The sequence below is a fragment of the Delphinapterus leucas genome, chromosome 5 (assembly GCF_059928025.1).
Source record: "Delphinapterus leucas isolate spDelLeu-1000000601 "Yukka" chromosome 5, BTC_Dleu_Yukka2, whole genome shotgun sequence".
NCBI lineage: Eukaryota > Metazoa > Chordata > Mammalia > Artiodactyla > Monodontidae > Delphinapterus > Delphinapterus leucas.
In genome coordinates, this window is record NC_143133.1 from 106,643,447 (window position 1) to 106,668,809 (window position 25,363).

Below are 25,363 nucleotides of genomic sequence, written 5' to 3' on the forward strand. Positions count from 1 at the left end.
TCAAACTACAGGAACAACTGGCAAGGCACAGAGGAGCTGGAGCTGCCAGAGCGGATGCAGAGGGGACTAAAAAGAATGTCTTTGCGATTGTAACCCAAGCCTTCAAATCTCCCCCAGACCCCCCGCCACCCCCCCAACCCCGCTAATGAGGCCTGGTCACAGTGGAGAAACAATGTTTAAGTTCTAAAAATAATAGCAAACGGTTTTTGCTTCTGAGATGAAGACTCTGTAATTAAACCTGAATATTTCCACAGCCCCCTTCTTCAACATATTATACATGTAGCTTCACCTTCCCAAGGCACCTCCAGATCTATCCATAGTAGGCACCATCTTCAGATTTCCTCTCACTCCTCGGGTCTCGGCTTACATGGCTTCACTACTAATAAGTCTTCTCAGAAAGACTTGACTTTCTGCCCACAAGGCGCTTATAAATTCCGTGAAAGCAAAGTCTACATTTTGTTCATTGCTATATCCCCAATGCCTTACATGGTACATGTCACACAGTAGGCCTGTAAGAAATCTTTGTTGAGTGAATTAACTAATGAGTAAGTGAATTAACAAGTAAAAGGGAGGAAGGTGGATTGTGCCAAAAATTTAAGCCCACTTTTACTGTCACTTCCATGATGTTTAAAAAAAATAACATATTTCTAAAACATAAACAGGACATGGTCATCTTTTAAAAGTTCCTTTTCTGAGCTTCTCATCCAAAAGCACATCAAATAGCATTAAGACCTTTCCCCAGAGGCGAGAGGCTTTCAAAGCAGGTTTCTTTTTTGATTACTTTTATGGGAAAATTAGAATCTATCAAGATAATTCTTGTAATGTGTTGATAACATCCTTTGTTCTTTGTTAAGGACAGGGTGATAAAGGGAGGTTATTCTGAGAATTTCTACGAAAGAAAACATTTTGCCTTGGTAATTTTAGTCAATCTTATTGGCAATAAAGTATTTAACATGTGTTTCCAGCCCTGAAGCTGCTAACCTTTTTATAGCTTAATCATCACAATATCAAATAAAAAAAAAGATTTGAACTGCAAAACTTCATTGCATTTACTTTTCATCCCGCTATATCGATATACAGAGACAGTAATACACACTACCCAGACCTTCCTGGGAAACCAAGTGCTCTTAAGATAAATGCAAAAAGAGTGAGGGCAGTGAGGACTTCCACACTGCCGAACCTGCAGAACAAAAGCTGCATTAAGATGAAGGCTCCCAGGACCGTTTTCCAAGGCAAGGTGCGGTCAGGCTGAGCCAGCTTCTGTGGGTTAGCTCCGCACCGTAGCTTTTCTCCACACCATGGAAGAAGAGAAAGGCCACGCAGCCAGACATTGCAACTACCACACAGCCCATAACCCTTAAGGAAACCTGTTTCCAGGCACAAAGCACTCTAAACAACCTCATGGAGTCTGAGGCCTCTGTCTGTCAGGGAGAGGCCACATTTCAGGTCCCTATCTTCACATTCCTCCCATTTTATCTGAGTTAAACATTGGCACCTGAGAAGCTCTAAGTGGGGAAAGGAGGAATTAAATGGTGACAAAGCTGGACTGCCTGAGAGGTTAATCAGAATCCTTTACCTTACTCCCAAAGAGTGGCAAGCATTGATTACTCTGTTCTATGGTCACAAGCACTACTCCCTAATTTGGTCAGCCATGTCAGGGAAGCCAGATGGAGGGATGTTCGATGAATAATTGAGGTAAATGAAAAACTGTGTGACACAGTGAAAAATCAATGAGTTTGAAAACCAGAAATCTAATACTCCTTCTGCTCCTAACCAGTTTTAAGAACTTAGGTTACTTGACCTCTCTGTGTCTCACTTTCTTTATCTTCAAAACACGGGGCTATATTAAATGGACAGTGTCCTCCAGTTCCTAAATCCTGGAGTTCTACAAAGCCCATCACATCCCTACTGAAAAACCAAGTAGATATTCATGGAACACCATGTGATTGTTACTAAGAGTGCTTTGTGTTCACTGCAACTTGAACCATAACCCTTGCCCTAGAGCATCTATCACATGAGCAATAACTAATCAAAACATTATTGGTAATAAGAACAGTGAACAAGTAGTCAACAAGGACAGTGAAACACGTGGAGTTTCAATAAAACACTATGTTATTACAGTGGAAGTAATAAATGGGTGCAATCTTGAAAAGGTAATTTTGCATACAGACCAGAAATCTTTTTTTTAAAGCCATGACCGGGCTTCCCAGGTGGCACAGTGGTTAAGAATCCACCTGCCAATGCGGGCAACACGGATTCGAGTCCTGATCCGGGAAGATCCCACATGCCGGGGAGCAACTAAGCCCGTGTGCTACAACTGAGCCTGTGCTCTAGAGCCTGAGAGCCACAACTACTAAAGCCCTTGAGCCTAGAGCCCGTGCTCTGAAACAAGAGAAGCCACTGCAATGAGAAGCCCACACAACCTAATGAAAACCCAATGCAGCCAAAAGTAAATAAATAAATTAATTTTTTAAAAAAGCCATGACCTATGACCCATCTAATTGTAGAAATGTTTTAGTCATTTAAAAATTGGAAGTACAAAGAAGACATACAGATGGCCAAGAAGCACATGAAAAGCTGCTCAACATCACTATTAGAGAAATGCAAATCAAAAAAAAGAGTGAGGTATCACCTCACACCATTTAGAATGGGCATCATCAGAAAATCTACAAACAGCAAATGCTGGAGAGGGTGTGGAGAAAAGTGAACCCTCTTGTACTGTTGGTAGGAACGTTGATACAGCCACTATGGAGAACAGTATGGAGGTTCCTTAAAAAACTAAAAATAGGGGCTTCCCTGGTGGCGCAGTGGTTGAGGGTCCGCCTGCCGATGCAGGGGACACGGGTTCATGCCCCGGTCCGGGAGGATCCCACATGCCACGGAGCAGCTGGGCCCGTGAGCCCTGGCCGCTGGGCCTGCGTGTCCGGAGCCTGTGCTCTGCGGCGGGGGAGGCCACAGCAGTGAGAGGCCCACGTACCGCAAAACAAACAAACAAACAAAAAACAAAAACTAAAATTAGAATTACCATATGATCCAGCAAGCCCACTACTGGGCATATACCCAGAAAAAAACATAATTCAAAAAGACACATGCACCTCAATGTTCATAGCAGCACTATTTACAATAGCCAGGTCAGGAAGCAACCTAAGTGCACATCAACAGATGAATGGATAAAGAAGTTGTGGTACATATATACAATGGAATATGACTCAGCTGTAAAAAGGAACGAAATTGAGTCATTTGTTGAGACGTGGATGGATCTAAAGACTGTCATACAGAGTGAAGTAAGTCAGAAAGAGAAAAACAAATATCGTATATTAACACATGTATGTGGAACCTAGAAAAATGGTAAAGATGAACTGGTTTGCAGGGCAGAAGTTGAGACACAGATGTAGAGAACAAACGTATGGACACCAAGGGGGGAAAACCACGGTGGGGTGGGGATGGTGGTGTGATGAATTGGGCGATTGGGATTGACATGTATACACTGATGTGTATAAAACTGATGACTAATAAGAACCGGCAGTATATAAAAACAAACAAACAAAAAAAGAAACAACTAATACTAAACTTTCTTTGGGTTATTTGTATGGAAATATGTTAATATAAATGTTTCAGACATTACATGAAATTTCTAAAAATCTTATATGTTCTGGCATAATGTTATAAGTCATAATTCTAGTTATTAAAATGTATATCTTTAAAATGTATATCTCAGAAATAACTAAATTTCCTTGTCAATTGCATTACTATGAACTTTCATCAAATCTTTACCCGTGGTCATTTTTAAGTCTTTTGTCATTTACAGACAGTTCTGGGTGTACTTTGATGCTTTCACAAAAATGTTCCTATAGAAGGGTTTCATCTTCAAGGAATTCATGGAAAAGACTCTGACAAGTACAGGTTTCTGGTAACTGACTATACTGCTGAGCTGAATGAATAAGCATTTTCAGAACTCTAATGGAAAACTGATGAATTCATAAAAGTGCTAACAAAAGATAAAAGATAAATAAATAATAAAGATTGGAAGTAAACAATATGTCCACCATAGACAAGTTAACTCAACAATTAAGTTATCTGAACTCATTAAAATGTTGACTTAGAATAAAATTTAATGACACAGGCAAATGCTTACACTATAATGTGAAGAAAGAAAAGTGGGATACAAAAATTACATACATGGCATGACTGTAATTCTATATAATCTGTATTTACGTCCAATTCTGTCATGTGTATATGTATAATATTTATAAATAACACTATTTATAAGGACAGATAACATGTGAATAGTAGTTATCTCCAGGTGTATTTTATTTCCTTCTTTGATGTTTCCATAGTCCAGATTCTCCATTTCAGCATGTAATAACTTTGTAATCAAAGGAATTTTTCGTACATATACAGGACTGAAAAATATAAAACAATGAGGATTTAAGCAATTATGAGCTTATTCTGCTGGATACATGCATTAGGAATTCAGAGAGAGAGGCGTCACTACAAGCTGTGCAGCCGAAGAGATTCCTGGAGGGGGTTCACAAGTAGAATTTAGGTTTATAGAATAGTGCTTAAGAGCACTGATTCTAGAGCTAGATTTCCCAGGTTCAAATCCTAGCCCTGCCACTTACCAATTGTGCGAGTTTAAGCAAGTCACTCAAACTCTCTCAGCCTCAGTTTTCTCATCTATAAGATGGGACTGGTATCAGTTCTTACTTCAAAGAGTTCTTGTGAGGATTAAACAAATTCACATAAGTAAGGGCTTTAGGACAGTGCCTGACACATAGTAAGCATTATATAAGTACTAGCATAATTATTAAAAGGACATTTTAGACTACATGAGCATAATACATTAGTAGTTCACCCTTTTGGTGAATTCTAACTATGTATCAGACACACACACAACTCACACTTTGCACTTCTAGGTAGGAAGGACCATCACTATGCCCAATTTATAGATAAGAAATCTGAGGCACAGAGAGGTTAATGGCCCAAGGCAAGTGGCTGAACCAGTACCTGATCCCAAGCTAATCTGACCCCAGTGCCCATGCTCTTAACCATGGCACCGTCCTGTAGGGAGCAGTAAACAAGCTTACCTCGGGCAGACAGATGACTACTTCGAAAGATCACAGGAACTACCATCAACAGAGGGCGTGCAACCGGAAAATGAAGCCAGACAGGGAGTCAAGCTCCATTGCATTGGGCAACTGGGAGAAAGATTTCTGAGCAAAGTGGTTACAGGACAAAAGAGGGATGTAAGGAAATTAGTGTGGCAGATAAACAGGGAATGAAGCACAAGGAGGCTGTTGACAGAGAGAGAGCAGTTATAGACAAAGCAGTGGTGCGCTGGTGAGGGACTGGGCCAGGTGACAGCACAGAGAGACAGTAGAGCTGGCAAATCAAAACAACGCTTTGAAGGGAAAATTAAGAGAACTCAGAAACACAATACTGGAAGCAAAAAAAGAGAGAAACATCATATCTCACAAGCCACTGAGGGCTGGACAAGAAATGTTTCCTTTTATTTTGATTTCTATAAGTTTTGTAAAATGTTTAGTGCATTTACTTACATATTTGTAAAGCATTAAAAAAAAAAACCTAACCAACAGTAGCACGATAAAAAGCACCACACAACACTGTACTCTATGCAAGCAACGCTGACTGAAAAGGTGTATTGCAGTAAGTGACAAAAGTGATTAGCAAGAAATCATAGAGCATAACATCTTTTGTGTAAAGGAAGTGGCTATTTAGAAAATCAAGATAAAGAGCCCACTAATGGCTAATACTGACAAAGAGCCCAAGTCTGATAACATCTCCCAGCACAAAGACAGGCTGATTTATCCCTTGTTTTAAAGTGGCAGCCAGAGCTTGCCAACAAAAATATGTGATTAATCTAATTAGCTTACTGAACTGAGGAAACAACGTGCCAAAATCATATGTACTCACAGATTAGCCCTTCCAGGACAAAGCAGTGTCACATAAAAGCCTATCCTTCAACTTAAATGTTCACGCTCATTAAAAGGGATGAAGCCAGCAGTACTCAGCTTGTAGGAGCTTAATGAATATTACTGGATGGTGATGACACAGACATGAGCCTCAAAAGAATCAGCTCTCATGGTGGAAAAGAGGAAGGATCACAAAGGACTGCACAAATGTATGTGCTGTGGCAAAAGTCCAATTACCCGCTCAGGCCAGGCAACTGGACCACGTTACACCTGCATTAATATTCCCACTCTCAGCTTAATGCTTTAATAGCCTCATTGACAATGCCTGTCTTCACTTGGGGTTATCAGCAAATACAAGCCACGTCTGTTGAGACTGGCAAAGTCATCCATTTATTCAACAAATATTCTTGGGCCCTTACCATGCACAGGTAATAAGTGATTATCTCTGTCTAGTCTTTTGCTGCTAAGGCAAGAGAGGACCTAAATACCAGTTTGGTGCACGAAAAACCCTTAAAGGTTAGAGAAAAGAAAAGGGACAACACTAGCTTCATCTAATAGTCTGCAGATCACAAGGGCAGCTGCCTCATTGGTTCCCATTAGGGGGTACATATGTGTCCAAAAGGCAAACTTTCTTCTTCAGCGGGGTGTCGTTCAACAGCATCTCTCTCATAGACTCAGACCCAAGTCACTATAAGGAAAAATGTGAGTAACTGTTTATTCAAATTGCCTTGCCTCTTCTACCTTCAACATCACCGCTTAGAAGGATCCCTGGTCCAGAGAGCCACAGAAGCTGACACTCCTAGCGCCATGGGTCAGGTGAGCTGACCTGAGCAGCTGGGCAGCCTTGCCTGGCGTGGGAAAGCAGGACACACCTGGAGGGCACAGGGGGAGTAGAACAGAGTCGGGCTTACAAGCAGATGGTTGATATTTGGTATTTTCTAGACCTCTTATTTTTATCCCTAAGATCCTATATAAAACAATGTATCAGTTCACTTCTGAAGTAAAGATAATTTATTATACCCGATTTCACTGCCACAGAGTAATCTGAGTACCCCTGAACTTGAAAAATGAATCACTTTGTATCACCTTATATCAAATCATGAGCATCATTTATATGAAAAGCTTTTCACAGGAAGAGAAAACAAAAATGTTGATTTTACCAAATGTATAATTACTGATAATTAAGTATTTGACAAGCTGAAACTAGATAGAGCTATGGTATAAAAGAGTCAAACTTTAAATTTCAGTAAGAATTTTTTTAAAGGTATTTATAAATACTCTGCTTTGGGAGCACTGTTTTCTCTGAAAAGAGAACCTCCCCAACCCCTTGACTACAGACTAGTCTCAGTCAATTGTCAGCTACTCAGTCGTCAGCATGTAGCCCTGCAGGACCGACGACTGCAGAAATCCTGCTGCAACAAGGTGGTGGTTGGTAGATTAATAGACAATGTCATTTATGGCAGGGAATCACTAAAAATGACATATACACACATTTTAAATACCTTATTTCATCATGAACCGTAAAAAGGCAAATTTATTTGCCAATATTTTCACACAGGCCAAAGCTATTTCTTCAAGTACAGGTCTACTGATTGAAGTTCAAAGCTGTCTTTCTTGCACAAACCATCCTCATAATGTATAATATACGATTTCCAGTTTGTCTACTTGAAGCTGAGAAAAATCTCAATGTGAATCAATCTAAGTGCAGAATCATTCTATATTTTAAACATCTTCCCAATCTTTTAGTTATCTCTTCCACATCCAATTTGACAGCAATGTCTTACAGCAATTTGCCTTTATTTAGTCTTTGCAAAGAATTCAACTTCAGAGAAACAAACCTTTCTTTTCACACACACACATTTCATCAGATTACATGTTACTTGATGAAAGTATATAATTACTGTAACAATGCACACAACTCAGCAGTGGGAGGAAAAGTCTGGCCCTCCAGAGCACCCAGGAATTAGCCAACCAGACAGAGCACTCAGCAGGGTGTGGACAGAAACCAGTGTGTTCTCCAGAGAGAAGAGAAAGAACTGGCAATCCAGGGGCCCACTTAGACTGGTGAAGAGAACTCCTGTTGTATTATAAAAAGAAGCCAGTTGTGCTTTCGAGAGCTAGCTTCTAGCTTAAAACAGTATCTCCAGGCAACTAATGTTATGACTTGTTCAGAGGAGATGTCAGTGAAGTCTCCCTGGGAAGAACTATGTCCTTCTTCGACATCCCTCATGGGAAAAGTCTTATGGAGGCATTCTTTGGGAGAAAGGAAGTATGTACTGCTATCTATATAGCCTGAGGTTATCTCTGGACTTTAATTTCCATTATTCACACTGGATGATAATCTGTAATAGACAAGCCGGTAGAAAAACTGCTGGCCTTGAGCAGCCCTTTTACAAGAAAACTGACACACAGATTAGCAGTCTCCCACACTGCCCCCCAACCTCCACAAAAGACACGACTCCATACCTGTGCAAGACCATTAAAGCTGGCAGCCAGAATGCTGAATCCAGCCCACAGACTGGTTTTTTTTATTACTACTGTTTTCATTTGGACGCCTTTAGGTATTCATGCTCCAGTTTACCACAGACTCCAGCACTCCCTATGGTCTCACACCTGCCTCACCCCAGTGGTGCAACAGAGTCCCACCAAAACTCGACCCTACAGAAACTTTGGTTAGTCTCTGGCAACACTAGGCGTGCTCGCAGCGAGAAGGCATTCGCCTCGGCAGAGGCACCAAGCCACGCCAATAAACAGACACCAGGGGGTTCTCTTCCCACGGAGAAACAGAAATGATTGGCAGCTTAAGCAACTGTTCAAAAACCATAGCCTTTGTAAGAACCATGTGGGAACCTTGCTGAACTGCAGATTCCTGGAGCCCTAACCCTTCAGATTCTGATTCAGTAGGTCTAGGAGTGGAGATCCAGGAATCTGCATTTCAACAAGCACCCAAGGTGATACTGATGTGAGAGGTGTAATAATAAAAACATTAGCACCAATCGTAAGTGCTTACCAGGCCCTGCTCCAAGCACTTTACATATAATGGCTTAACCCCTGGAACAACCCTATGAGGTAAATAGTACTCTTATCCCCATTTTACGAATGAGAAAACTGAAGAAGAGAGAGATTAACAAACATGCCTCTGCTTACTCAGCTAGTAAGGGGAAGAGCCAGGATGAGAGGGTCTCTGAGAAACAAGTCTAAAGTCCATGCTGGCTATAGGCCAACAGTTCTGAGACCTGACACCAAAGGCACAAACCATAAAAGGAAAAATTGACAAACTGAACCTCATCAAAATTAAGAAAACTTTTGCTCTATAGAATGCTACGTGAAGAAGATTAAAAGACAAACTAAAGACTGGCAAAAAATATCCACAAACCACATATCTGACAAAGGACCAGTGTCTAGAATAGTAAAGAACTCTCAAAAACTCAACAGTAAAAAAACCCAAATAATTCAATCAGAAAATGGGCAAAAGACATGAGCAGACATTTCACCAAAGAGAATATACGAAAGGCAAATCAGCACACGAAAAGATGTTCAACATCATTAGTTATTAGGGAAATACAAATTAAAACCACAAGGATGCATCACCACACACCTATCAGAATAAGCTAAAATAAAACAGTAACAATGCTAAATGTTGACGAGGACGCAGAGAAACTGGATCATCCATACACTGCTGGTGAGAATGTGAAACGGTGCTGCCACTCTGGAAAACGGTTTGGCAGTTTCTTTGAAAACTACACATGCAATTACCATACAATCCAGCAACCGACCTACTGGGGATTTGTCTCAGAGAAATGAAACTCCCGTTCACACAAAAACTTGTACACAAATGCTCACAGCAGCTTTATCTGTAACAGCCAAAAACTGAAATCAGCCCAGATTTCCTTCAATACGCAAATGGGTAAACAAGTTGTGGCCCATCCATACCATGAAGTATCACTCGGCAATAAAAAGGAACCAACTACCGATACCAACAACAACTTGGATAAATGACCAGGGAATTACACTGAGTGAAAAAAGCCAGTTCCAAATGGTTATATACTGCATGATTTCTTCTACATAACATTTTTGAAATGATAAAATTTTATTTATTAATTTATTTTATGGAAATATAGTTGATTTACAATGTTGTGCTAATTGCTGTACAGCAAAGTGATTCAGTTATACATATATAGACATTAGTTTTCATATTCTTTTCCATTATGGTTTAATCACAGGATGTTGGCCACAGTTCCCTGTGCTATATAGTAGGACCCTGCTGTTTATCTGTTCTATATATAATAGTTTGCATGTGCTAATCCCAAACTCCCAATCCATCTCTCCCCCATCCCTCCCACCCCTTGGCAACCACAAGTCTGTTCTCTATGTCTGTGAGTCTGTTTCTGTTTCGTACATAGGTTCATTTGTGTCATATTTTAGATTCCACATATAGGTAATATCATATGGTATCTGTCTTTCTCTTTTTGACTTACTTCACCTAGTATGATAGTCTCTAGTCCATCCATGTTGCTGCAAATGACATTATTTCGTTCTTTTTTGACTGAGTAATATTCCATTTTGTGTGTGTGTGTGTGTGTATATATATATATATATATATATATATATATACACACCACGTCTTCTTTATCCATTCCTCTGTCAATGGATAGTCAGGTTGCTTCCATGTCTGGCTATCGTAAATAGTGCTGCTATGAACACTGGGGTGCATGTATCTGTTCGGGTTAAAGTTTCCTCCGGATATATGCCTAGGAGTGCGATTTCTGGTTCATATGACAGCTCTATTTTTAGTTTTTTGAGGAACCTCCATACTGTTCTCCATAGTGGCTGCACCAATTTACATTCCCACCAACAGTGTACAAGCGTTCCCTTTTCTCCACACTCCCTCCAACATTTATTATTTGTAGGCTTTTTGATGATGGTCATTCTGACCGGTGTGAGGTGATACCTCATTGTAGTTTTGATTTGTGTTTCTCTAATAATTAGCGATGTTGAGCATCTTTTCATGTGCCTGTTGGCCATCTGCATGTCTTCTTTGGAGAAATGTCTATTTAGGCTTCCTGCCCATTTTTTGATTGGATTGTTTGGTTTTTTTTCGTTATTGAGTTGTATGAGCTGTTTGTATATTTTGGAAATTAAGCCCTTCTTGGTCACACTGAAATGACAAAATTTTATGAATGGAAGACAAATTAGTTGCCAGGGGTTAGGTATGGGAAGATGGGGGCTGGGAGCACAGGAGAGAAGGGGCATGATTATAAAAGGGCAATAGGAGGGACCCTTGTGGTGTTGGAACTGCTCAGTGTCTTGACTGTGGTGGTAGACCCACAAACCCACTCCAGTGGTAAACTCGAATAGAACTTAATATAGTAATACAGGTACACATGAATGAGTACAAGTAAAACCGGGGATCTGAGGACTGTATCAATGTCAACATCCTGGTTATGATACTATACCTCTGCAAAAATGTTTCCTTTGGGGAAAATGGGTAAGGCGTACAAGGAACGTCTCTATTATTTCTTACAACAGCATAAGAATTTACAATGATCTCAATAAAATTTCAATTAAAAAGAAAAGGTCCATGCTCCCAAGTGTGCAGGTGAAATCAGGCACTGTGTTCTTTCACTAGGAATATAAAATGGCACTACCTTTCTAGGGAACATCTGGCAACACTATCAAAAGTGAAAAACATATATCCTTTGATCCAACAATTCCGTTTTTAGGCTATTAATTGTAATGAATAATTTATGATGTGTCAAACATTTAGTTACTAGAGTACTTAATTTCAGCAGTGCTCTTTTAATAGTTAAAGACTAGAGACAACTGAATGTGGTACGTCCACAACAGGAGACTCTATCAAGTTAGCAAAATAATCTTTGGGAGTAAAACAGCTGACCTGGAAAGATAGGCAAGATAGATGCAGATGTTCTATGGATACTTACTCAATTCCTGCTATGTACCAGGCACTGTTGTTGACTGGGAACTCTGACACAACCAACAAGGCATGGTCCCTGAGCTCAACTATACAGTCTGATGGACTGTCCTCTACTGGTAAGTAAACAGTTGACAAAACGCTATACATATATCTCTGTAGGTGATTACAAATACACACGCACATACATATGCACATACTTTTTATCTATATATAATATAAATTCTGGAAGGATATAGTCAAAATGTCAATAGTGGTGATTTCCGGCAAGTGCGATTGTGTGTATGTGTTTTATTTAATTTTATTTGTTTTTCACATCTATGTATTCTAAATTTCTACAATTAACAAGTTTCACTGGTATTAATTTTATTACTGGGAGGAAAAAGGCTGGTCCCCAGAGAGTGCCTTTTTTTTTCTCTTTTTAGTTTCTTTTGATTTCTAATAAGGCACAATCAGAGTGAAATTTTTCTAAATCCTGATTCAAAGAACTCAAAGACCTCTTCAATTATCAATATGAATAAATGCAAGTTAACCAAACTGGATTACCTTAGGATAAGAATTGGGCCTATTTGTAAAAATTGCATTTCCTTACAAATTTAGGTTTGTAAGCAATTTCTAGCCCTTGGATTGAGCTGGGGTTTCTATTTCAGGAAGTTTGTACTGTTTGCTTTTGCTAATTTCTTAAAACAATGCAGATTCTTTACAGAAAAATATTTTAAATACAGATGTCCAACAAAATGTAATATCACTCAACCAGAAAAAATCAACTATTTTAAGCTCCAGATATACTACTTTAAACTAATATCTATGTGTGCATATTTGCTAGTTCACGTGGTTACACTAAGATGGTCTCACACAGCACATACTGCTGTTTAAACTGGGTAGGGTTTTTTTTGCTTAGCAACATATGTCGTTTTAATGATATATTTTAACATTAAATATGTTTATTTAACCAATCTGCTAATGGTTGGATATTTAGTTTGCTTCCAGGTTTCAGAGTTACAAACAGTTGACAATGAACATTCTTTTAACTGAACATTTGAGCATTTCCTTGATTTTGTCCTCCAGCTGAAATCCCAGAAGAGGACATTCTGGCTCAAAGGGTATGAGCCGGAGGGTATGAACACCTGAAAGCTATTGATATAAGTGGGCTCCCAAAGAGCTGTACCAACTTACAACAATCAGTACGGGAAGGAAAGTGATCCAGTTTCTATCAATACATGCTCACTAATGCTGCTGACCAACATGAGAATTAACTTGTTCTTGGATTCTCTAGAATTTCACTTTTGGGGGAAAAAAAAATCATTTTAATAGCAGATCAAAACAGAGGGATTACCTGGCTGCCAGTTAAATTAGAAATTTTACTTTGTCAACTTCACTTTAATTGCAGAATTTTGTCAGACCCACTAAGGCAAACCAAAGATCATCTCTGTAGAACTCTGTATTCAATTCAATGATCTTTATTTAGATAATCACTGTGAATTCTTATCTGACATCCCCAAACCTTTACCCTACAGAGATCAGCCTCCCCACCAAGAACTCCCAGGCTAAGACAGAGGTGGCCATTTCATAGTAACTACCTCATGGGGCAACGTGGGAATAAATGAGATCATGCAGGTTCATGCACCTGCTTAAGGCACAATGCTATTACTGCCCATCACATATTAAATGGTTCAAAAATGTTTACTATTGGTGTTCTATTATAAGTAACTCACCTTCAGCATGACATAATGAGGACTTAAATTCCAGCTATTTCGATCCTCTTTTATTTTTACAGATGAAGAAACTGGGGTTCGCAAGGCTAGGTGTAGAACTCAGGCCTCCTTGACGCCAGTCTGATACTCTTTCTCTAAAACTATTTTGTCTGTTGGTAGGTTTTCTCTAGTGAAGGCTACAGACACCTTAATTCACACAATTACACGTAATCAGAGCAGTCTGCAATTTGAGATTTAAGTCTACATGTTCAGAATATACTTGGCTTATAGATATCTGCCCGGTTAAATAATAATTCTCTAAAGCAGGTATTTTAAGTTGCAGGCTAAAAGCAACTGGGTTTATACCCACCTCAGAAGATGATGGATGATTGATGATAAATCTCTATGCTGATCAGGGGTTTCTAATTACATTAGACAGAGGGCATGAAGACTAATTAACAATGCTCATACATTCATCACCGCTGATTGCACAAATCCCACCGCTGAAAGCCCAAGTGCAGCACCTTCTCTAAAATGACAGAGGAAACAGATGAATTTCTACTCAGAACTCCCAGAGGCTATCTGTCTTGATTTCAGGGTAAATGGGTTTTCCCTAAAAACCTAAATCACAAACAGAATGACAGTCCAAAAACCCTGGACCAAATTTTACTATTCTATCTGAGCAGGGGCTGGCCAGGTCTGGTCACATGGCACATGATCAATAAATAATTACAGATCGATTGGTAAATAGGTCTGTGGGCATACTTTAGGGGTTTTCAAAACTAATTTTTCTAGACGCCTACATAATTGGAAGTCATGGTGTGTGTTCCCATGAACTAAAGGAACTACATCCTATATGCCACCAAAAACAGCCCTTATATGCACTCCAGACTCTGGTTCCCTCTTATATGCACTCCAGCCCTACAGTGAGGGGTTTGTACTGATCTCTCCCTACCCCTTCGGGGCCACAATTATTACCTGACAGTCAGCAGTGTCGCATTCACCCAGGAAAACGTCACCAGGTAAAACACAGACAGGTGCTTTCTAATAACAAGGCAAGATGGGTGGTTCTGGCCTCTGTCTTCTAAGGAACCCCCACCCACCACACATCACAATCGTCAACACATGCTGCTGAGCTGAAAAGGGAAGGATGGGAGGAGGCTGACGGTCCACCTGCGCTCTCCTACTCCTCAACCCCAACACACACACACACACACACTCCACCCCTATCCAGGAAAGCCACCACCACCAGCCTCCTCTCTGACCTGATTCAGGACTTAGAATCCTTACCTAGCTTCAGGATGTGACGATGGGAGAATCTACCCATTATGCTGCCTGAACGCGCCCAAGTGTTTATTTTTGGTTTGTTTGTTTTCTTTTGTTTTGTTTTCGGCCCTGCTGCATGGCACAGCGTGTGGGATCTTAGTTCCCTGACCACGGATGGAACCCACGCCCCCCACTGGAAGCATGGAGTCTTAACCCCTGGACCGCCAGGGAAATCCCTGCGCCGGAGTGTTGAAGGAGCATTTACCCATCTTCCTCCAGGAGATGCCTGTGGCCCCTCTGTGTGCCTGCAGGGCGGGCAGCCAGGGGAGTAGGGAAAGGAACAGTACCTGGCCCATGCAACGTGCACAACAGAGGGCATGTTTGGAGAACTGGCTTAAAACTCAAAATCCTGTTGAATGAAGATATCTGTCATACTAGCTTTTGATCCGCTTGATGTATAAAGAATCAGAAAAATGAAAATGGGTTTTAAATTACATAATCTGCATTAATAGCAAGAAAAGGTCTTGAAATTAATGTAAATTCAACACAGCAACCATAAACCCAAGGTGGAAAAGGGAATCAATAATGAGACTCTGAGCTTGCAAAGTCATCCTAGTTTAAGCAATAAAAGGACAAAAGCCAAAAAAAGACACAGATCAAACAATACCAAAATTATTAGGCAGCTGCTCAACCTCTGCTTTTTGAAAAACAATCAAATACCAGCAGGGAATTACGCAATGCCACACATCCACAATACTCTATGTTCTTTCCATGTGAATTACCAGCAAGTGAAATTTACATTTTCTATTTTGTAACTTTCTTATACATTCCTAAATATATTCCTACGCTGTTATATTTTATTTTTTAATTCTTGCCTTTTTTACTTCACTCCCCTTTTTTTTTTTTTCATTCCCTTTTTGATACATCTCTCACTGGGCCCTGGTGATCCAGATTCTGGCCCAAGCTCTGTCCCTGTAGATATCAATGTAATTTATATAAGTATCAGTGGGCCTCTGTTTTTTCCATTAATGTATTCAACAAATTCTACTCTGCACCAGGTTGCGAAGTAGGAGGCATACAACACGGAACAAAGTCAAACACGGGCCCTGTTCTTAAGGAGCTCAGAGTCTTTAAAGACGAGGCTTAGCTATGAAATCAACAATCCGTTTAAGTTCTCACGGTTTTGTCCTTACTCTTCTCCCTCTTTCTTCTGATTCTCAAGGAACTAACTTCAACTTTTTCATTCCACTATTAATCAGCTTTAATGCTTCCACAACAGTCAGTGCCACACAAAAATTTTATGCTCTAACACGGGGATTTAGCCAGATTGGTTCACAAGGCAAGAAGGAGGAAAATGGAGAAGAGGGATTCTATAAAAATCAAGGCTTCAAAAAAATGTAGAGCAGCTAGCTCTGTTTTAGATGAACACAGAATGTGAGTAAAGGTAACAGGGGGAAAACAAGCAGCAAGAGGAGCAGAGAAAGCATAACTGGCTCCTCCTCAGAAAGCGGAACCTGACCCCCTGAAAGTCTGGTCACTGGGTTATTCAATCCTGATTGCTTAATGAAAGCGTACAAATCAGCAGATGTTATGCCTGAGCGTCCCAAATGTCCCCAATTATGACCAAGTAGGTGAAGGCCTTAAAAAATCACACTTCACCTTATTGGAAGGGTTTCTGGCACATCAGTAATTAAAACACCTCAGTTCCCAACTACATTAGAAACATGATAATTATCTTCATACGAAACTTGCTTTATAACACTTGAAATGCTTCAAATCCTAGCATGACAACGGAATATAAACAAAAAGACCGCAGATTAATAAGGCTTCTGTCCATGACTGTGTTGCTGCAGCTCAAAGTTAAGAGCTCCCCCCTTTGGGAAAAACGAGCATTAACAGTCCCCAGAAGAAAACGCATGAGTATCATTATAATAATATTAGCAGCACCTAAATTTTCTTGAGTCATTACTGTGTGCCACACCTGTACTAAGTGCTTTGTTACATGCCCCGAGCTCAGAGAGACTGAGTAACTTGCCAAAGGTCACCCAGCCAGGACGTGTCAGACTAGGGAACTGAACCCAGATCTGCCTGGCTCCAAAATTCATACCGTTCATCACTATGCTGCCACCAAAGAGGTAGCGTCAAAGGAAGAGAGGGGGCAGGAAAGAGAAGGAGCTGGCAAAGCACAGTTTACAAGATTAAAAATCATTAGAGCCATAGAAGTTGAATGCTGAACCACTAGAGAAGCCCAAACAGAATTCCAAAGAATTCCCCAAACAGGTATCAGAAAACCCACCTTCTTGCCCAAGGCTAGTAAAATTTGAACAAAGAGAAATGGTGAGGCCGTGGCATGAGGAAAAAGTGATTCATCAAGAGGGTCCTTCCCTGGAACTTGTTTGGTGGTCCAGTGGATAAGACACTGCGCTCCCAATGCAGGGGGCCTGGGTTCGATCCCTGGTTGGAGAATTAGATCCCGCATGCCACAACTAAGAGTCTGCATAATGCAACTAAGAGCCGGCACAGCCAAAAATAAATAAATATTTTTTTTTTAATTAGCACTGCATTTATTTAAGAAAAAAAAAAAAAAGAAGGTCCCTCCCTGAGGACAGGCAGTGGAGACAAGTTGTCCAGGACCATATGCCTACTGCGTGCCAGTCGCCAAGCTACCGCCCTGGTTATGGTCTCTAGGCTCCATGTGCTAGAGAGAAATGACAAATCCCTAAATGAGGATGAGAACCTGTACACAGACGCTGTGAAGGGGAAACGAGCAGGACTGATGGGATCTTCTTCTGGAACATTTGCCTCCAGGGTTGCTAACTCAGATGAAGACTGCTCAGTGTGAGAGCCCTTCCAACACAGCCCCTAGCTCAGCTGTATTATAGCGAGAACAGTACCACCGTCAAAAGACTGAGTTTGAACTATTTCCTTTCAATAACAGAAAACTCACAATCTTTCTTAGAAGCTCTTTTCCTGGCGAGGGGAAAATGAGAAGCTATCCTGGTTATCACGCACTAGGAAAAAACTCACGGCCCCAGCCCCTCCGAGAATAAGAAAGGGCCAGCACTATTCATCGAGTTTCAACACGGCCTTGCCTTATTTTTGAAGAACTCAAAAGTAAAAAACATGTCATGGCCTAGTGGAGTCAAATTAATCTAGCTTCAGATCCCAGCGCTGCTGCCAACTAAGTCGTTAACTTTAAGCACAGTACTTAACCTCTTTTGGCCCCAATTTCCTCAGTTTCAAAACAGGGATAATAACCTCCATCTTACTGGTATCTTGTGGGCATTACGTGAGGGTGGACTTTTCACCCCAATGGGGTGACTGCCCTGCCCACAGCCCCTTCTAAAGGAAACTGGTAATATTGCCAATCAATGTTTGAGGGCAGCACTTGGCAATGATTTTCTGTACACGCACGCGCGCACACACACACACACACACACACATACCGTCAACCCGCTGATCATATGGAACAGAATCTGAGAATCTGACAGAATCTGAGAATCTGACAGGGGTGGGAACCTGATCTAAAAGCAACTAATCCCTAGGCTGTCCATCAACCATGGTTTAATCTCAGAGGTGATGGCTAATTAGTTCAGCCACTCAAAATCTACTGGAGGGTTGAATTAGGAAGTAAAGCTAGTGGTCAGCACAGAGTGAAGCAGATAGGCCCCCAAACAGAACAGCAACTTGGAGAGTAGCAGGGTTAACAGTGAGGTCGATGCCCAGAACGACACTCCACAGCCCCTCAGCTGAGGCTCCCAGAACCAGTGGGGATCCAAACACCTTCTAATTCCAGCCTCCAGGTTTCCAATTCCCTGCCCTTCCTGAAGCCGGGCTGTTCCCTTTTCCTAGGATCTAACAATAAACTTCCTATGACCTGAGGTCCCTTGGAAGCAGAGGTAACAGGTAAGGAGCCTCCATCCATCTGTGAGAGGGGCAGAGGGGCAGAGAATCATTCAGCAGACTTTTTTGTAGGACCTCGCTGAACAGACTGGGAGACAGGACACGATCCATCTGGCAAAGAAAGGCTCAAGATGCCTTTCAGAGATCCAGGCTAGCCAAGAAAACAACACAACACAGGGGAGGGGATCCCCGTTATGACAGGTACTTGACATCTTCAAGAAGTTCCTTGAAGGGAAACACCAAGTCACATTCCAAAGCCCTAGTACCTTTGCCACTACTGAGAGCCTCCTCTGAGGGGGGAAAATAATACTCTAACCCTTTTTGAGATTGAAATGAAGACCAATGTTGCTGGTTTTCTCTTTGGGGTAAATTTTCATTAAGGAATGAAAAAAAAACCAAAGTAGTCTATCCAAGCCCCCTCAAAACAAAACAAAATAAAAAAACCTTAAAGCAAAGCCTCCCTCCTCTCCCCACACAAATACATAATTTAGAAAATGACCGTCAAAATAACCAGCCGCATCAATCACGCAGGAGCCATTACACGAAGCCTTTCCCAGCACCCACCTCCTCCAGCCTGGCCTCCAATCCCATGCCAGCCCTTCTGGAGCAGCTGTGGGGTCCCATTTCATTTATCATTTATTTTATTATCTGGCTTGCAAGCCAATTTGTTCCACTTCGTGTTTCTGGTTTAAATATGTGAGTTGTATATTTCAACAGAATGAACAACGGGCTTCGGGGACACCCTTGATGTACATTTCACAGCTACCTGCTTCAGTGCCTCTCTCCAATCTGCATGTAACATTGCAAATTTGTTTGCTATATATTTAAAAGAGGCAGCGGACAAGCACTTCTGCACAAATCAAACCTGGGGAGGGAGACAGGGGTATACTAACAGGCCAAGGTGTAATTTACCTAGATTTACTTTTCCTCAGACCACTACTCAGCTGAGCTTGAAAACTGTTGTTCCTGTTAGCTTTTCTTTCAGCCGCCAAAAGAAAAAGGCTCAAAGCAGCTGCTGTTTTGACAAAGTATTGACTTCTCACGGGTGGGAGTGAACAGAAAAATTCAGCTCTGAAGCCACTGGCCTCCGTCCATCTGATATGTTATAAGAAATCCCTGAGATAACACTTAGGCTTCTGTTTCGAGCTACACGGTTTTTATTCTATTCTCTCAGTGCACAAGATTCAATGTCTTCCTGGCACTGAGTGGCAATAGCTAAAGGTGATGAGCAGTGAATCACAACAAACTTCACCGAATGTCTTCTTGCAGCCTATAAATAAAATCAGAATCTGTGAAGCTAGCAAATCTTCTGAGGTCTGAACATCCCAAGGTTATTCATTTCTTCTTCTTTTTTTTTTTTAACATCTTTATTGGGGTATAATTGCTTTACAATGGTGTGTTAGTTTCTGCTTTCTAACAAAGTGAATCAGTTATACATATACATATGTTCCCATATGTCTTCCCTCTTGCGTCTCCCTCCCTCCCACTCTCCCTATCCCACCCCTCCAGGCTGTCACAAAGTGGGTGGAGGGGTGACAGCCTCAAGGTTATTCATTTCTAAACCTCTCTGGGAAGGATAAAAACACAATCAAAAGAAACATGGTTTATGATGAACAAAATTTCTTAATGTGTGAAAATTCCCATTTTAATTGTCAGGGACGTTATACTAAAGTATTGAGACCTTTAACTTCTCACTCCCTGTGTTACCCCCAAAAAGCTCATTTTCCAACAGGGTTTGGAAAGTAATAGAGGTAAGCAGCAAAACACCAGCTGCAAGGAAAAGCTCAGGTTCTGAATTATTTTTATATGATGAAGTTGATAAAATGGGCTGAATAGATCTAATGCCTCATTATGCCACAAAGAAATTTCAAAACATTTATGCAACAAATGGCACATAACTTTTTAGGAATTTGGGTAACTTTAAGTGGGGATTTTCAATTTGTTGGGAGTATCTGCCTAGGCCCTCTTCTCTGCCCCCAACACCTACAGTTCAAGGGTGGGAACTGCAGCCATTCTGGTGTTACATGAGCCGGCTGCCCTGTCTCCCACCTTTGCTGACTAGACTGAGCCCATCAAATTTTCTCCCCTAGAAATTTAAATCAGGATTGGAAAATGCTAAATGAGTTTCTCCAGTTGCTTCAATCACTGGGACACAAACCCAGGAGGTAAAAAGCAGCCCAGTTTGGCTACGCAGAATGAAAACTAGTTCAGTGATAGAAGGAAAGAAAATGAGTGCCGAGCTGGCGTTCCAGTTCCTGGTCTGAGGGTAGGCTGAGCCTAAGTCCCTTAAGATACCAGAATCCTATTGATAAATTTCCCTTTTTATTTAATCTAGTAGAGGTTTCTCTTAATTTCAACCTAGTTCAATCAGGGCTAGGGCTAGAGCAGCATAAGCATGGGATGAAGGTTAAGTAATACTAGAATGATCCTTCAGCAAGTGAAAATAAAATTAAGATAATCATCAAAATTCCGAATCAGAAAACCGACTTTGATCAGAAAAGATGGTGCTGACATGCCATTTGAGAATCTGATTCCTACTTCTGTCATGTATTTATTATAGCATCTCAGTTCAAAAATCAAAGAGCCTCAAGTTTCTATGTGTCAAATGCGTAACACTTCCCTTCCAAGGTCATTTCTTGCTGTCCTCCCTGGCCCCGACCGTACTGACACACAGCAGCAGCTAGGATCTCTTGCATCTTCCCTTAGTGTTAATTTGCTCACGTTAAGCTTTCTCTCAGCCTGCAGTGGCTTCCAACTGCTTGACATGTCAAATTAAAATACCCAATAAAGTGTTGCATCGATTAGTTCTGCATTACCTAACCACTGTCATAACCCATTATGCCTAAACTCACAGCCAGTCCTAGAGTCGGCTCTTGTGTTTGTCATCCCATGGTCACAAGACGCCCACTCCAAGTTGAGAGCATGGCACTTGCTGGTGCTTCCTCTTGGAAATGAGTAAAGAGAAGGGATCCCAGAGTTTGGACACCTGGATACCAGTCATGATTCTTCTATTAACCATCGTCTTTTAATTTCTGTAGGCCGGATTCCTTCTCTATAAAATAAAGATGCTGGGACTTGACCACTGGCTTTTAGCTTTTCTTCTGCCTCAACACATCTAAGAGATGTGACAAGAACAGAAGAAAAGTTACATAATAACATATGAAAACAGGATAAACTATGTCATATTAACTGCATAGAATACCCAGGAGATTGCTATTGGCTTGGCTGGCATCCTGGCAGAGGCAGAACCTGAGCTAAGCCATGAAGAAGAAGGACAGGGATCAAAGGAAGGACACGCGCTTATGTCACTTAATTTTTCACCTCCTTTTGTACCCGTTAGTGACAAATGGTATTAACAAACCTTTAGGAAAAAACACATATTAAGAGATTGTACTGGGAAGGAGGAAGAAAGGAACTACTCTGAAAATCTATCAAACACTTATTGAGAAAGGTGTCTGTAAGGCAAAGGATAGTGCTAAAGGCGGAACCCAAAGGTAAGTGGACGTGGTCCACTGCGTCTAATATCTAAGGTCCAGGACCACAGCTGCTTTGCTCATACTGCACTCCCAAACCCTAAGAGCACCTAGCTGAACACTCAATAAATTTCTGTTGAAAGAATACATAAATATAGCCCCTACTTTTAAGAACTTCAGATTTTTTTAATGGAGACTAAAAGAGAGAGAGAATACGTTGTCCTTTCCCTTCAGGATCCCTAATAACTATGGCATCAACTTCACTTAAAGGGAGCCCTCCTAGGGATAATAGAGAGAAGAATGCAAACCTCACACAACAACCATTTTAGACAATAAATGATCAAATCCCACCACGTTAGCAAGTAAACAAATCTGTCACTAGCCTCATTCTCTATGCTGATGCATTAGCCAAGAATGATCCTTTTAATAAAAGCAGAGTAAGTCCCTCCACAGTGGTAAGCCCAAATCTCTCTGATACACAGGTAGCTCTCTGCATCATCAGCTCACAGTTGGTCGAATCTGTGGATGCCGGACCCCTGGTTTGGAAGGTGGACTGTACTATGGCCATTTTATAAAAGGGACTGAAGCATCTGTGGGTTTTGGTATCCGCATGAGTCCTGGAACCAGTCCTCCGTGGATACAAAGGGACAAACTGTATATATTAATTTGTTTCAAAATGCCACTTCCTCTTAAGTTGGTTTTCCCCTCCAAATGCCTCAACCACGGGCAATTATGTCACATGCACCAGATCCGTGCGTCCAAACGACAAACAGTTCCCTTAAACCAAATGTATTACCATAGCAACAAAGGGATTACCCTTGCCGTTCTCTACCTGCCATGGCCCGATCTATTTAACATGGCTACACTACAGTGACACTATATAAATGATCGTGCTCATTAGCAGCAAGAGTCAGCTCTGGGAAAACCATAAACACCAGACATGCACACAAACGAAACACACATACACACACAGCTGGACGATGGTGTCAGAGATCACAGTGCAAAGGGAAGGAGGGAGAACTAAATGTTCTTAAATTTCAGCTTCCAGTTTAGCATGATATGAGCACACAAATCTCCCAGTTCTTATTTTTTTAAAAAAGGGAAACACATAAAATGACTTTATACCTATAACACACATTATCAAAAGTTGCTGAAAGCAAGATGATTAGATCAGAAGATCAGAGAGGCAAAGGATGAAATTCATCTTAAACTTGTTTTATGGTTCTGGTTTTGGTTTTTGTTCTGTCCCAGTTTCTGGCTTATTTCTCATTAGGAGAACAGGCAGGAGACTGGAAAATTGGACGCTGAAGGGAGTGTACAGCAGCTGACAGCCAGCTGTGACCATCCTCTCACTCAACCTGGTGAAATCTCCACCGACTTCCCCCGGGGAGATTCCTGAATAGAAAACTGAGGACATCCATCTGGTTCTCTGGGAAAGGAGAGAGTCATCAAGAATAATAGGAGATTGAGTTCATGCAGGACCCCTACAATTCACACCGGGACACAGGGCGAAACCTTAAGGTCAATACAACCACACCCAACAATTCTATCTTAAACCATCTGGTGGGTTTGATCCAGATAGGGGCTGGGTTAGGGTGGCCCCTGTGCCTTGCGTCCACAATGACCTAGTAACAGGATCGCCATTGAGAGCTGGAATCAGCTCTGAGGCTGGAAAAGAGGATAGATGGCTCTTTGACTCACTTTGTTGCGCTCTTTCCTGTCACCCCCTCGGAAAGAGGAGGAAGGAGAAAAAGGGGACAGCCCTCTAAAAGATTCTAACTTATTTATATTAGACCATAGTCTGATAATGAAAACTTCACACAGACAAGAGTTTATATTTGGCTAAAAATAACTGACATGATCCAGGAAGGGAATCTCTAATAACTGACATATGTAAAAGCTTGTATCAAAGTTTGAAGAACCCATTCGTATACAGAATTCCTGTACTACTCTTCTAGATATAGTCCTCTGTCTGCTTTGCCAAAATCTAGCTTGCCACACGCTGCAGCTATCAAACTTTGATTACAGACTGCAGAGATGACTTAATAATTTGTGAAAACTGTAGTTTTCCAGTACAGTGGTCTTTCCATCACAGATATTAATTTTTATTGTCGTAAACACAAGAAAACCTCTTAAAAGATTATGATGCACAATTATTTCTCTGTCCATTTGGGGAAAAAACCAAAACTTTGAGAACATGGAAAAAAAACAAATATTCACCCCAAATAACTGTTTTTCCCTTAAAAATCTATCTTCCCAAGAAAAGCATCACAAATACCTAAAATGATGTCTAGGGTGGCCTATTCACCACAAATTGCTCCTGTAAGTAGATAAATTATCAAGTAAAGAAGCACAGAATTTAGAAACACTTCACACAGTGGTACAATTTTATTTATATGCCCACATAAAATAAGAACATGTGCCTCGGGGATCATTTACACAACTAAATGCTTTGCTGATTACCATACAAAATAGCTTAAGACAGATAACCTCTCACATCCGACAGTACACAGGACATGAATTATGACTGCTGTTCTGTTTCCATAATTGAGTGAATGCCTTTCGACAACTGGTCAAATATCTGTGCCTCATTTTCAATACCGTGACATGCATACAAATACATGCTTACAACACATTACGGGACCCATTGAGAACAGTATGTTCTAAGAAAGTCCTTTTAAAGTTTTTAGTCTTTCTCCTTTTCTACTCTAATAATTTGGGTTGACAATATAATAGAAGCGACCTGTAAATGACATTTAGAAGCAAAGTGAATTCTCTTCTGCCAGCTAATGAGGACTTCATAGCTGTTGGTCACGGTATTCACTCTACCTTCTGGCCAAGGGCAGACACTCTCACTTGTCCCAGAACTAAAAATCAGAATATACTATGTAAAGTTAAACAATAACATTGCACTCGTACATATTTGCCTTGAGTTTTGTTTATAAATTATTTCTGCCACTTATAATTTAAATAATCAAAGATTAAACAACAGAAGTAATATGCATCATATTGTTTTAACTGAAGTGTAGCTGATGTGTACAATATAACGATTCATCATTTTTAAAGGTTATACTCCAGTTATAGTTATAAAATATTGGCTATACTCCCTGTGTTGTACAATATATCCTTGTAGCTTATTTTATATGTAATAGTTTGTACCTC

The 25,363-nt window shown here is 40.8% G+C and overlaps 1 protein-coding gene across 16 annotated transcripts in view; it reads right to left on the reverse strand.

The window, feature by feature from the left end:
- FHIP1A (FHF complex subunit HOOK interacting protein 1A) overlaps positions 1 to 25,363 on the reverse strand; it is a 223,811-nt gene that overhangs the window by 148,349 nt on the left and 50,099 nt on the right. For 2 of the 16 annotated variants that reach the window (XM_089912377.1, XM_089912368.1), the window contains exon 3: positions 6,675 to 6,805. The exons of the other annotated variants lie outside the window; for them this stretch is intronic. The gene's annotated coding sequence lies outside the window, so the exon portion shown is untranslated. The remainder of the gene's footprint in view (positions 1 to 6,674; positions 6,806 to 25,363) is intronic. 16 annotated transcript variants of the gene reach the window in all.